Source organism: Dipteris shenzhenensis, chromosome 29 (assembly GCF_047967505.1).
Source record: "Dipteris shenzhenensis isolate YYH24624 ecotype China chromosome 29, Dip_SZ_1.0, whole genome shotgun sequence".
Taxonomy (NCBI): Eukaryota; Viridiplantae; Streptophyta; class Polypodiopsida; order Gleicheniales; family Dipteridaceae; genus Dipteris; species Dipteris shenzhenensis.
Window position 1 is genome coordinate 23,556,339 of NC_141624.1, and position 5,825 is coordinate 23,562,163.

At 40.4% G+C, this 5,825-nt stretch overlaps 1 long non-coding RNA gene across 1 annotated transcript; it reads right to left on the minus strand.

The window, feature by feature from the left end:
* Positions 1-2,618: 2,618 nt before the first annotated feature.
* On the minus strand, positions 2,619-5,603 carry LOC147882604 (uncharacterized). Its single transcript, XR_015543852.1, has 2 exons — positions 5,399-5,603; positions 2,619-2,799 (listed from the first exon to the last, which is right to left on the minus strand). It is a non-coding gene; the product is annotated as an uncharacterized LOC147882604 (long non-coding RNA).
* Between the last annotated feature and the right edge of the window lie 222 nt (positions 5,604-5,825).

Here is a 5,825-nt window from a genome sequence, read left to right on the forward strand (position 1 = left end):
TAGTGAAACTACATTGGCATAAATAGTGTTCCGCCATAGTCCTACAATGACAATGTTTCACACTATTACTTCGATGTAGAAGTGTCCATTTGCTACCCCTTGATGGGATTCCTCCATGACATTTGGCCTCTTTTACTGAAACATTGCCGGAGGACCATGTTCCCCCCCTTCCTATACAAGCATCCACCAATGAGCAAATACTTCCACGATTTTAGTGCTATTCACTTACGTTCATCCTTGTTTCGAGGAGCTCACTAGTCTAGAGATACCAAATGATATCCTTGTGCTTGTCTTTGTACATGGATACCATGAAAAGATTTGCAACAATGGGAATACTATCGTCGATCCCTTTGCTACTGGATCTCTCATTTTTTGTGCATGATAAGAAATTGGCTCCGCAATATGACAAACCTGGATTGTGGACAATCTTGAATTTGACCTCTTAGAGCTATAGCATCCATTGAATCAGTCATGGGGCTTCATGATTGTCTCATGGATGAGATACAAGGGCACTTGATAATCCACATAGAATACAAAGGGGATTTAGAGGAGATAATGCCAAAACATTTGTACAATATACACCATTCCAAAGGCTTCCCATTTGGTCTTTGAGTAGTTCATTCTGGCAAAGGAGAACATTTGTCTCATGTAGTAGTTTGGGAAATTCAAGTTCCCTTTGGTTGGAGCCAAAATGCCATCCTTGATACATTAACATGCACATGGAAAATCATGTTCCAATTAGGATTGTGTAGGATCAACGCCTTGACCACCATCACTTATAGGGATTGAATGTTGTTTGTTGCTCCATTCAAACTTTGTGTTGGCCCTTGGTTGGTTGGTGAAGTGGTTCGGTGACACCTACGAGCCTCTTGATGAATCATCATCGGTAGAAATTGAGCTATCCCATGAACAAATCCGCTTGCTTGACATTGTATGACTCTTTCATCTTTTGTATGACATCTATCTTTGAATTTTTGGTCATGAAGCCTTCACCACAAATTGTGTGATCCAACAACACACTTGAGAACACACAAAAAACACACTTATATGAGTCAAGGGAAATCTTGTCTCCCTACTTTTTGAAATACCTTTTAGAGAAATTTTAAGTGTGCTCTCTTCATGCCATAGGCTGAGAATTCATCCAAGAATATTGCAAGAAATTCATCAATTTACTCCTAGAATGTCTCAACCATGAAGTGCTAAAATGTTGCCGGTGCATTATTCAACCCAAATGGTATGACTTTGTTGGAGTATCCCACCATTCAGTGCTGAAGGTCTTCTTCTTTTAGTCCTCTTTGGCTTGAGTGATTTAATTGTACCCACTATATTAATCCATGAACAAGTACATTACCTTGTCTAAGGATGATGTCCGTGAATGGTAGTGGAAATGGGTCTTTGATGGTCTACTCATTCTACTTCTAGTAATTGACACTAACTCATAGTTTGCCATTCTTCTTTGGCATGATAATAAATGGAATAACAAATCCATTTAGCCAACTCGGTACATAAACCTTGCCTTCATGCTAGAAATTTTTTAGGAATGGGGCATTCAAGTCATCCCACATTATGAATTCCCTTTGGGATATTGGTCATACCATTCGATGCCTTTCTTGGCAAATATAGTGGGAAAGTACATCAAGTACTCTTCCTCACCAGCGATATGCAGGATCATCAATATCCTCAAAAACATTTAAACATGGAATTAGGAAATTTATCCCACTCTGTTTGTAGTTTTGGAACTTCATTTCTATTCTTGGTCTGCATGGTTTGGGCTTCCTAGCGGAGTAACACCTACTCGTGCATCTCTATAGTCGATGTTCCTTCATAGCATCTTTCCTCAATTTTCTTGTATTTTTAGCTTTGTCTTCGTTCTTCTCTTTTTTCATCTCTATTTCAGCTCTATCTACTTGCCTTGGTCTCCCTTGCGAGGGTGATGAGGATGTACTTCCTTGTCCTTGCCAAATTCACCCAAATTCAGTAGAGCTAAGGCTCCTTGACAATCTTGGTCACACCCTTCAACCTCTTGGAGTTGGTGTTGGTGATGGTGAGCTAGCCAACCTGCATTTCTGTGTCAAGTATTTGTCTCCTTTGTTGATGGTTGCTAGCCTTCTTCTTGTTTGGGTGTGAAGATATACAAATTGGACATCTAAGCCTAATCTAGCCCTTTTGGGGTAATTCTTTGAACAAACAAAGAAGGGGATGGCTCGGGGGATCTACATGCCGCCTTGTCTCTCTCTTTATATACCTCCCCCCACACAAAAGAAGGGGGAGCAGGGAGCATGATACCATTGCCATCGCCTCATCCCTCTTCCTTTAAAGAATGGGGAGGAGGGGGCATGGTATCAGTGCCTGTAGTCCCCCCCCTTTCCCTTTCTTGCGTGTGTGTGTGTGTGTGTGTGTGTGTGCTGCCTATCAAATAGCTATCCCACTACACTACTAGACCAGTTTCCAATGTCAAAATAAATCAATTGCAAACATCCGCTCTTGCCCTTTTCAAACACTTAATGAGAGTAATCCATTGTTAACCACTCTCTTAATATTGCCTAAGTGAGAATAATTCATATCATATCGTTCCTTCTGACAAAGTTACTAAGTGAAAGTCAATTTTTATACTCACATTCATGTCAAAACATTGCAAAAAGTACAACAATATTGATGGCTAGTCTCCAATAGAATGTTCAATCATATTTACTAGTACTTGGAGATAATCCGTTGTAGAGTACGCTTCGAAGATGCCGACATCGTCTTTCTGCCTTAGAATTTTCAATGCAAATCTGATTGAGAGGTATGCCGACTCACCTGCATCCATCCACAAACATAACACGTTAGAACATGCACACTATGAATTGTGGGACTGCAGGCTTCAATGCTGACACACAGTTGTTATCCGTGTCACTCAATCTAGATTAGCATAATCAAATCTTGGCATTTTACTATTCAATAGTAATTAGAGGTGGGAAATTAATGATATGAAAAAATGCATATGAAATGTTAGTGAAATCCAAGTAATAAGTGGGAATCTCAAATAAACCATAAGTATGGGTGTTCCAACCAAGTCCAAGGGAATTCCCAAGGTCGAAAAATCGAGATATAATCTCAGTATACTTATACCTTTTCTTGATTTCCTATTGGCATTTTCCAATTACTAGTATCATAATGAAATTCATGCCCACATCAAAATTGTAACAATGGAAAGTACCATGACAATGAGGTGAATTATAAAATCCCAATTATAAATATATATCCAAAGTAATATAATAATGCTTAGCAAATTAGTTTTAAACTTTATTAACTGAAATAACATAATGCCTATAATGAGACTCTTGTGGCCATTTCCTTTCCATAGTTACATGGCCATAAAGGAGTCCTAATCTCGTCCTAATGTATAAGAGTCCAAACTTTAATGGTGCTCCAACCAAGCCAAATGGAAAGCCCATGGTGAAAATTTCCAAATATAACCTTGGTATCCCCTTACATTTCATATATCCAGTGTTGCCATCATGGTTATAGTAATAAAAGTCATAAAGGTTAGCCATAAAGGTTTAACATAAGCCCGGTAAGTCCAGGAGCACAAAAAACCTTCTAGACGATTTGCCAGCTCTAGTTTTTGGAGGTGAGGAAGAGATTGTTGCCAAAGCTGGAGAGGGAGTCTTTTTATCCTTGCTAAGTTCTATTACAAGTCCAAGGATTTAAGCTATTAAAAGATTAATGAAACCCTCCAAAAGGATGGTGAGACCTGCATTGAAACATCCAAGTACTAATCAGTCCCATCAATTCCTATATATGAGGGCAAAGAATTGCATCCTTTAAAGTAAACCAAAAGAATATCATAATGCCATAGAGGGACCCGATCTTAATAAATGTTAACAGAAAAGGCACATAGTCGTTTCTAAACTCGTAGTTTACTTCATATGAAAAATATCCTCAGTGGTTACTTTGAGGATCTCTCTCATCTCACTTCAATTGGTTACCACTACCACATGAAGCTTGAGCTTTGTGTAAACAGCCTATCATAAGTGTGGCTTCATCCGAGATGAAGGCCCTCTTCTTGCAGTCGACGAAGAATGTTTTCTCATCCTTAACAATACCGGGTCTTAAGGGCGAATGGCAATGCAGGGCAGCATGACCAAAGGTTCTTTACAACCATAATTGGCTCCTCCGTTTGCAAGGGAGATAAGCAATCACTTTCTTGCTACTTCTAAAACTGGCATATAGCAAACTTACTTTCAACACCAGAAGCAAGGGCCAGCCAGAGCTTTTCGACTACGTAGCTCAAAACTAAAAATTGGACATGGCGTTGATCACGTAGGCGTCAACCATGGATTTTATGCCAAGTGCTTCACCTAAATTGAGTTGAAGAGGCCAAGCAGAATATAGGCATATTGCAACCTTTACGTAGTATTTTATAGGCAAAGCATCAAATCTTGACCACAGAGAGAAGTGGTAGACCAGATGTGAGCTTGTTGGTAGTGCCAACGATAAGATTTTTCAGCATCATTGTGCCTAAACCAGGCATTCATCCAAGCTATAAAGTAGTTGGTAGTAGAGAAATCCTCAACCGAGACGAGAACCGAAATCTCTCACGTCAGAGCCTCCAAGCGTAGCTCCCTATACAAAATCGAGCTAGAATGCTAGAGATGTGCTTTTCTGATAGCCATGCTAGAGATGCGTATATCTAAGAAATCGGAAGAACAATACATATTTCCACCAGCAGGCTGCAAAGCAAGAGTTGAAGTATCAAGCTATTATAGGAGGAACCAATGTAGTATCTGCGTGAGCCATCGAGGCAGAATTTAAAAGCTCTGGTTTATGAAACTCTCGTAAGAGAGAGAGCATAATGTGCTGCGATGCTCGAGGCTCTCTTTTACTTTGGTGGCTTAACGGATATACTAGGTGACTAATCACCCTGCCTAATCGCTCTGAGTCATTACAGACTTTCTAGTGCGAACCTCTACGACATAATATGGGCGTAATTAGCGAGCTCCAGATCAACAGATTGTTGTTTTTCATAGCGTCCTCGTAGACGTGAAATGGAGACGCTGTCTCATGAAAACTAGCTGCTCTTTATGAAACCGACAATCGTGAAGCTTGTTGCATATAGTGTGTAGCTCACGATTTGGTGTGGCTTGGCTTTGATCTAGTGCATATCAACAACTTGCTGAATATGATTCGAACGCATTCTGTTGTTGATACGTAGCTTTCTTCCTCAAGTTTCGTGGAGCAGAGAAGCTACGTAAACTTACTGGGCGAGTTCTCTCGTAAGCCTACTTCATCTCCTCCATTTTGAAGACCACGATATGATAAAGAAAACATAGGCAATAGAAGGAATGGCGGAGGTATGGCATTTGCTTTTAGGATATGGAGGCTCCTATACAAAGTTTAAAAATCTATTGAGTACCTGCACAATGGAGATGAGCACGATCCTCCAAGTTGATGCCGCTGCGAAGATGGTAGAAGTCCATACTCCCACAAGTCCATTATTTTATATCTTCTCGTAGTGCGGTGGAGTCGTCCCCATTCTCTTGCAACGTGAGCTTGGGAGCTGTGTATGCAGTCCACCAATGTCCTGCTCGTGTAGAATGCATTGGGTACTCCATCTTGGTAATAGGGAGAGAGAGCGAGGAGGAGGATGTACTTCCCCATACATTTATTCCCATAATAGAGAACGTTTCTTAGACTAGTCCCCACATAGGCTGCTCTCTTACACAATCTCTTACAAAAAGATCCTCAAGGATCACATGCCAACTAGAGCCATTGAATTCCACTAGTGGTCCAAGCAACATGCCTTGGTTCACCCTCCATCATTTATTACCTATGGTACAAGT